The 9,035-nt window shown below is 33.1% G+C and overlaps 1 protein-coding gene across 1 annotated transcript in view; it reads left to right on the top strand.

Moving 5' to 3' along the window:
• Nucleotides 1-9,035, top strand: part of LOC130442809 (uncharacterized) — a 56,849-nt gene that overhangs the window by 37,345 nt on the left and 10,469 nt on the right. The window lies entirely within an intron of this gene.

The following is a 9,035-nucleotide window of genomic DNA, read 5'->3' as shown; positions in this document are numbered from 1 at the left end:
TGTATATCACGCAATAAGTTTTGTGACTGACATATAGATGACGTTTCCATTGTCAAATCCATATGACGTTTATGAAGTACCAACTTTAAAAACACTATGTGCAAAATGACATTCCGATTAATCAGAAAAAAAGTGACAGATTTTTAAGTGAAACCACTTTTGTTATTTTTAAAACAATTTCGTGTGTTAATTTATAATTGCTTCTTGATGAAAAAAAAATAGTGTACTAGCTCCGAAATGGTTTCAAAAGTATTATACAGAATCGAAAAGAACAATTTGTATTTGGTTTACCGAATATAAACGTGGTCGTACAGACACTGACGATGGCTACCACACACACCTACCAGAATGTATCAAAGCTTGACGTTTATGTGGATCAGACCACCTTGAACCAGACGTCAAATTGTATATCACGCAATAAGTTTTGTGACTGACATATAGATGACGTTTCCATTGTCAAATCCATATGACGTTTATGAAGTACCAACTTTAAAAACACTATGTGCAAAATGACATTCCGATTAATCAGAAAAAAAGTGACAGATTTTTAAGTGAAACCACTTTTGTTATTTTTAAAACAATTTCGTGTGTTAATTTATAATTGCTTCTTGATGAAAAAAAAATAGTGTACTAGCTCCGAAATGGTTTCAAAAGTATTATACAGAATCGAAAAGAACAATTTGTATTTGGTTTACCGAATATAAACGTGGTCGTACAGACACTGATGATGGCTACCACACACACCTACCAGAATGTATCAAAGCTTGACGTTTATGTGGATCAGACCACCTTGAACCAGACGTCAAATTGTATATCACGCAATAAGTTTTGTGACTGACATATAGATGACGTTTCCATTGTCAAATCCATATGACGTTTATGAAGTACCAACTTTAAAAAGACTACGTGCAAAATGACATTCCGATTAATCAGAAAAAAAGTGACAGATTTTTAAGTGAAACCACTTTTGTTATTTTTAAAACAATTTCGTGTGTTAATTTATAATTGCTTCTTGATGAAAAAAAAATAGTGAACAAGCTCCGAAATGGTTTCAAAAGTATTATACAGAATCGAAAAGAACAATTTGTATTTGGTTTACCGAATATAAACGTGGTCGTACAGACACTGACGATGGCTACCACACACACCTACCAGAATGTATCAAAGCTTGACGTTTATGTGGATCAGACCACCTTGAACCAGACGTCAAATTGTATATCACGCAATAAGTTTTGTGACTGACATATAGATGACGTTTCCATTGTCAAATCCATATGACGTTTATGAAGTACCAACTTTAAAAACACTATGTGCAAAATGACATTCCGATTAATCAGAAAAAAAGTGACAGATTTTTAAGTGAAACCACTTTTGTTATTTTTAAAACAATTTCGTGTGTTAATTTATAATTGCTTCTTGATGAAAAAAAAATAGTGTACTAGCTCCGAAATGGTTTCAAAAGTATTATACAGAATCGAAAAGAACAATTTGTATTTGGTTTACCGAATATAAACGTGGTCGTACAGACACTGACGATGGCTACCACACACACCTACCAGAATGTATCAAAGCTTGACGTTTATGTGGATCAGACCACCTTGAACCAGACGTCAAATTGTATATCACGCAATAAGTTTTGTGACTGACATATAGATGACGTTTCCATTGTCAAATCCATATGACGTTTATGAAGTACCAACTTTAAAAACACTATGTGCAAAATGACATTCCGATTAATCAGAAAAAAAGTGACAGATTTTTAAGTGAAACCACTTTTGTTATTTTTAAAACAATTTCGTGTGTTAATTTATAATTGCTTCTTGATGAAAAAAAAATAGTGTACTAGCTCCGAAATGGTTTCAAAAGTATTATACAGAATCGAAAAGAACAATTTGTATTTGGTTTACCGAATATAAACGTGGTCGTACAGACACTGATGATGGCTACCACACACACCTACCAGAATGTATCAAAGCTTGACGTTTATGTGGATCAGACCACCTTGAACCAGACGTCAAATTGTATATCACGCAATAAGTTTTGTGACTGACATATAGATGACGTTTCCATTGTCAAATCCATATGACGTTTATGAAGTACCAACTTTAAAAAGACTACGTGCAAAATGACATTCCGATTAATCAGAAAAAAAGTGACAGATTTTTAAGTGAAACCACTTTTGTTATTTTTAAAACAATTTCGTGTGTTAATTTATAATTGCTTCTTGATGAAAAAAAAATAGTGAACAAGCTCCGAAATGGTTTCAAAAGTATTATACAGAATCGAAAAGAACAATTTGTATTTGGTTTACCGAATTTAAACGTGGTCGTACAGACACCGATGATGGCTACCACACACACCTACCAGAATGTATCAAAGCTTGACGTTTATGTGGATCAGACCACCTTGAACCAGACGTCAAATTGTATATCACGCAATAAGTTTTGTGACTGACATATAGATGACGTTTCCATTGTCAAATCCATATGACGTTTATGAAGTACCAACTTTAAAAACACTATGTGCAAAATGACATTTCGATTAATCAGAAAAAAAGTGACAGATTTTTAAGTGAAACCACTTTTGTTATTTTTAAAACAATTTCGTGTGTTAATTTATAATTGCTTCTTGATGAAAAAAAAATAGTGAACAATCTCCGAAATGGTTTCAAAAGTATTATACAGAATCGAAAAGAACAATTTGTATTTGGTTTACCGAATTTAAACGTGGTCGTACAGACACCGATGATGGCTACCACACAGACATACCAGAATGTATCAAAGCTTGACGTTTATGTGGATCAGACCACCTTGAACCAGACGTCAAATTGTATATCACGCAATAAGTTTTGTGACTGACATATAGATGACGTTTCCATTGTCAAATCCATATGACGTTTATGAAGTACCAACTTTAAAAAGACTACGTGCAAAATGACATTCCGATTAATCAGAAAAAAAGTGACAGATTTTTAAGTGAAACCACTTTTGTTATTTTTAAAACAATTTCGTGTGTTAATTTATAATTGCTTCTTGATGAAAAAAAAATAGTGTACTAGCTCCGAAATGGTTTCAAAAGTATTATAAAGAACAATTTGTATTTGGTTTACCGAATATAAACGTGGTCGTACAGACACCGATGACGGTTACTCCAGAAAACCTCAAAAAGTGTTTACAATTATGCATGAATATTTGACCATGAGAAACCTCTTTCAAAATAGGTACCTCGTTTATCCACAATCTTTCAAAACCAACTGGAGAGGCCGATTATTACTTGACGCAGATGATATCAGCACATGCAAGCTTCCGGGAATACCTGTATCGTTTTAAGGAAGACACAACACCTGAATATCCGTCCTTCGCCGGTAGAAACGAAGATGCTGAGCGTGCACTCGTTTTGAATCATCCCGCAGTACTTGGGAAACTGTGTTAAAGCAGAAGTTTCATCCAGAGACGTTGGTTAGTATCTGGATGAAACCTGGGAAGATACAAAGTAGGCTGTAGAAAAAGCTGTGGTTCTCAGGACCTGGAGGACGAGTGTGATTACTAGATCCTCTTTTACGGAGTAATACCCATCGGAAAAGCCGCTGGGGAAACAGAAATCGAAGAGAAAGGAGTAGGTTTTTAGTTGATAGGAGAAACGAGTCCGGCATACCAGGTACAACATCTTGTCCCATACTCCTTCCTCTTATTTATATATAATTATCCTTCCTTTTTGAATACATTAACTTCGGATAAAGAAGAAGATTTAGTGTACTGGGTAGTAGCTAGAAGTACTCAATACATTTTAGAATTTACATAATTATAATTATGATTGAAATCGAAAATTCAATTCGCTGGTTATTAATTTATTATTGAGCAAGGATCATCTGGAAGTAGTCGCGTATGTTGAAATTATATTTTTTAACGAAATTTTCCGAGATATCCGAATAAATAAAAGTAATTCGACCATAATCCTTGACTAACTAGACTTCAATTTTTGAAACCTTTAAATTAATTGTCACAAACATTAGTACGTACAATGTAACCTAAATTTTAATGTTTTTATATATTACGATAATTGTAAATCGATTAATTAATTGCACAGATTATAAAAATACGTGAAATATACAAAAAAATATTACAAAAACTATAGATACATTAAGAAAAATTTATTATTAATACAAATGAAAACCATGTAGATAAAGATAATAAAGCAGTTAGAACCAATCGAAAGCAAAACTCTAAAAATGCTGAAGACGACAGAAGTGATGACACCAACAAGAACTAGTAAGAGGATGAAAAGAATGAATGTCACTACGAGAATTAGAAGAAGACAATTCAAGTAGAAGTCAATTTTAACAAACATAGACTTCAATTTTGCAAGTCATATCAAAGTTATAAAAGATGGTAGGCAATTACGTCGAGCTCGAGGATCCAGATACCTGACTTCTCTTGTTTTTGACAAGCTTATTGATGTCAGGAATTGATTGGGGATGTTCATTCTTAAGTCCAAACATGCAGAGAATGCGTGCAGCTCTTTCAATTCCTGGCAATTATCCAAAATTTTCTTTCGAAATACTGTCCGATTGAATATCTATCAACTCCATTTGCAAATGAACTGGTGCTTGTAAAACTTCAAAATTGAATGGATTGTTGAAAGATTGTTGAATCAAATTTCGCAAAATATTCATCCAATTGTTTTTGGTTCACTGCGCCAAATGATTTTAAATGAGGGAAATGATGCAAAGTTTGATTTTTTACCCGATTTTCCCACAGCCTCCACTTTGTTTCGAAGGCAGTAACTTTATATTCAGATAAGTCGAGAGTTTCTTCATATCTACCAAAAAGGCACAATCAATCCACCAGTTATTGTCATAATCAATTGGTTTGCCTTTTTCTAACATGAAAGTTTGAATCAGGTCACGTAATGCAGAAAAATCTTTCTAAAACTACTCCTCGACTGATCCAACGAAACTTGTGATGAAATAAGGGACATCAGAAAACTTTTCGTCCAAACCTTTGGACGCCAATGATTCCTGATGGATTATACAGTGAAATCCCACAGAGTTCCCTGATGTTTTCTGTTTTAATTTAGCTGCAACTCCCGAATGTTTGCCAGCCATGGCAGGAGCGCCATCCGTAGTTGTGCTGCTAAGTATATTCCAGTCGTTTCTGCTATCAAATGCTCAATTGTCGGATAAATATCATTTGATGTTGTAGTCAATGGAACTCACTTTAATAGTTCTTCAGTTATTTCGAAGTTTCCACAGTATCAGTGCTCTCGTCAACGGCTAGTGAAAAGTTTGTAAATTCCTTCAGTTGAAGAACCAAATTTTGAGATAAATCATTTATCCTTTGAAGCATCACCTTTTTTGGAAGCGAAATATTTTGAATTATTGTCGATTCTTATTTTTTCAGCCAGCTGTTCGATTACAGATCAAACACAGTGGTTAACCTTCCGTAGAGGAATCGAATGAAGTCTAAATGCTCTAAAAAACACGATTCTTCTTCTTTCTGCGATCGCGGGCCTTATTGATAAGGCCCAGGGACCAGAAGCGCCCAGCGGGCCGTAGCTTTAGCATGACTGCTTTACAATTCACTGATTTAAGTCAAACAACTCTTTATACTTGATATTATTACCTAGTGATTCCTTCGGAGCTAATGATTTCTGAGCGCAGTTTAATTTATTTAAAGAATCGTGATGCACAAGTTAGTCCACAAAAGATTTTAGCGCCATTATGTAGTCGCGGGAGTGACTAATTTAACGCATCATATCGCGTGCCTTTCGAATATCCATACTCAACAATCTATTATCACGCAATACTTGTAATTTCTATCCTTGAGCGGCTTCAGTTTTATGTATAAAGAAGTATAGATAATTTTAACAATAAGTTGATGAACAGGCGAAAAAACTAGAACGAATTCCAAAAGATAATGTTTCATTTTCTCACCGTTTGTAGAAGTTAAATTTCATCGACCAACGTTTCGTGACTGTTTTGTACCCTCAAGTTTTATCCACAAATTTTGTGTCATGCAAATAAATGTGTCTCCGAGAAAAACAGTTCAAGAACCGATTTTGTTTACTTGAACTTGGCATTAGCTTTATCTTCTCCGAGAAATATGGTTCTAGATGGTATAACAATCAATTCATTAGGGCCTTCTGATGACGTGTGGATAAATGTCAAACGGGTCCGTTCCTCCTTTCTCGCTTTGCGCATGCTCTGGTACGTAACGTCGTCTGCGCAGTCAGCGCTTGTCAAATGTCAAACGCCCCTGGTAGAAACTTTGTTTTTGATTTCTTTCTCAACCATCAAACAATTTACGTTAATATTTACGTGTAAATATATTTTGTGTTAATAGGTAAATCATTGAAGTAAGTAAATTGTGTAATATTTACATATACGTATCATATTACTTAACTAAAATATCATTTTTTATAACCTCAAAGTAGATTATGGAAAGTAATAATAAAGAACTGAAATCTCAATTATTTATTATGGAAAGTAAGAATTGAAGACTGGATTATTTAATTGTCCTGAGTTAAATGTTATACGTACTTTTCTATGTATTCTAGATTTCTATATACGTACAATTACAACCTCAATATCTAATTAATAAATACACATTTTCCAAATATATTTTCTTGGCTAATTTTGAGTTATGTAAGAATATTTTTGTATGTAAATTTTCATTCAATTTGAAATAAAAAAATAGTAAAATACTCAAATCTCTTTATTTAATACTTTACATTATAATCTAAAAACTAACAAATGAATATAAATACAATTTATTGTAAGGGAATGTTGTCAATGTGTTGGTAATATCAAAAGAGAAAAATTTGAATTAATTTAAAAAAAAAATAGTGAGTAGAACAAAAGTCTATCCAAATTTTCTAAACACATATCAATTTTTGGTATCGACATTTTAATTAAACAAAACTAATAACCAATTAATTCAAATTGTAATCGAAGGATGTTGTCGTTAATTAATATCAAAATTAAACTAAATATTCCTGCTGCATAAATCCGCAATTTTTCCAGTTTGGTATTTACAAGCTAAATCCTTAAAAATATTTTAAAATGTAAGAAACACTTATAGTATTCTAGGTGTTTGAAAATATAGCCTTTTGGAATTAAAGGACATGGTATGATATGAAAACAACATTAAACAATTTTATGGAATTACAGGGTTTTTTCAGAACATTCAAAATAAGTTTTCGTACTAACTGTATTTTATGTTGGGAATTTAACAAAATTAGTCTTAACTGTTTGTTGTAGTTAGCCTACGATTTGTGGGTAAAAATGATTTTAGGATTATTTATATGTTTAATAAAGATAAACTTTCAATAAAATAGGAACTACACGCATTTTTGATATCCTGTATAAAAGTGACTGAAATTTATGCTGAAACTGCTGCGTTACTAAAATTTTAAAAAAAACATGAATCGAAAGGATTTTCAATGCTCGTTCTGAAAATCCAAACCCCGAATATTCTCGTTGATTCGATAAAAAGATATTAATTAAAACCGTGGTTGCAATTCAGATTAGAAAAGATTTCTTATTTCATATCAAATGCTCCTAATTCTGTCGTTTCAAAAATATTTTCTTTTTTGTCTAAAGTCTTAGGGAAACCTGAAAAAAAATTAACTAATTATTTCTGATTATTCATTGCGCAGAGTCCTGCGAGTTGGCTGTGCGCAGAAATTGATGAATCGCAAAGTCTCCATGAGATGGAGTAACTGTCGTTTGTCTTGATGTTTGGATCAATTTGAATTAACACGTCGAGCCCCAGCCGGAATTGATAAACTTTTCTCTGCGCCCAAAAAATTTGCACACTCCATATGCGGTGTAGATACATGGGAAAATAGAGAAAAAATTTATTTGAACCAAGTATAGGGTTATGTTCCAAGGACCCAGGACGGTCCAATTTACTGTAAAATATATTTAAATACGGTCCCTTGGGCCGTGAAGGAGGTTTGGAATAAAATGGAGTGCAGTTGGATCGCGCCAGGGCTCAACGTGTTAAGTAATTGAAATAGTGTAGACGATAGGACGTGGTTTTCTTGAAGCGAGAGTAAATTTTGGCTCTTGACTTGTTCACACAACAACCGTTGTTTGGCAGCAACTGAAATGTTTTTAGATTCCCATTTCTTAAAAGCGACACATAATTTCATAGTCAATAAAACTGTCATCTACTTTCAAACAAAATTCTTCAAGTAACTCTGCAATTCTTTTGTAGTCACCCGCTTCAAAAGCTGATTGTAAAGTTGTATAGCTTGATTGGTTCCTGGTTTTATAATTTTAATTCTGTAAAATCAAATTGCAAGAAAAAGTCACAGAATACACACCACTTCTATCTTATTATCCTGTTTGATACTCAAATTTAAGCATAATTATCAAAGAATCCCTGTAAAAATTTGATTTATTAACTTACTGTATTTTGAAGAAAGAAATTGCAATAAATAATTTATCGATTTACCTTGACTGGTGATAATTTTGCCTGAGTCCTTGCAAGAGCTGTTGTTTTACTTTTTTGCTTATTGTGAAATCGGAAACATAACCTAAACCAACAGAATTTGGTTTCTAAAAAGTGTACAGGTATAATCTAACCATTTATTACTGTAATTACGTTACTTAATTAGTAAATAGAACGATCTCCTATCGCCTACACTATTTCAATCACTTAATTCAAACATCAAAACAAACAACCGTTACTCCATCTCTTCGCCATTCAGTTCTGCGCACGCGTACAGCCAACTCACACACTCATGCGCAGTGTGAAGTTGTGCGTTCGCGGTGCTAATAAAACAAGTTCAGGATTTAAAATCTTGTATACGTGGAGCACAGATTTCTAAATACAATGTATCCTCGGACTTGAATAAGAATGTTCAATCTAGCGCATGTGCATTTATCATTTTTGTGATATTTACCACGAATTAACCTCTAACCTATGTGGTTTTGTATTTGAAAAACGTGGTAGTTGATTTTATACCAACAAATATCAAAAATAAACCTTCGAGTAGTTAATTATATACATTTAATTCTCCTAGCTTGT

Source organism: Diorhabda sublineata, chromosome 4 (assembly GCF_026230105.1).
Source record: "Diorhabda sublineata isolate icDioSubl1.1 chromosome 4, icDioSubl1.1, whole genome shotgun sequence".
Taxonomy (NCBI): Eukaryota; Metazoa; Arthropoda; class Insecta; order Coleoptera; family Chrysomelidae; genus Diorhabda; species Diorhabda sublineata.
This window is presented reverse-complemented; position numbering and strand designations above follow the sequence as displayed.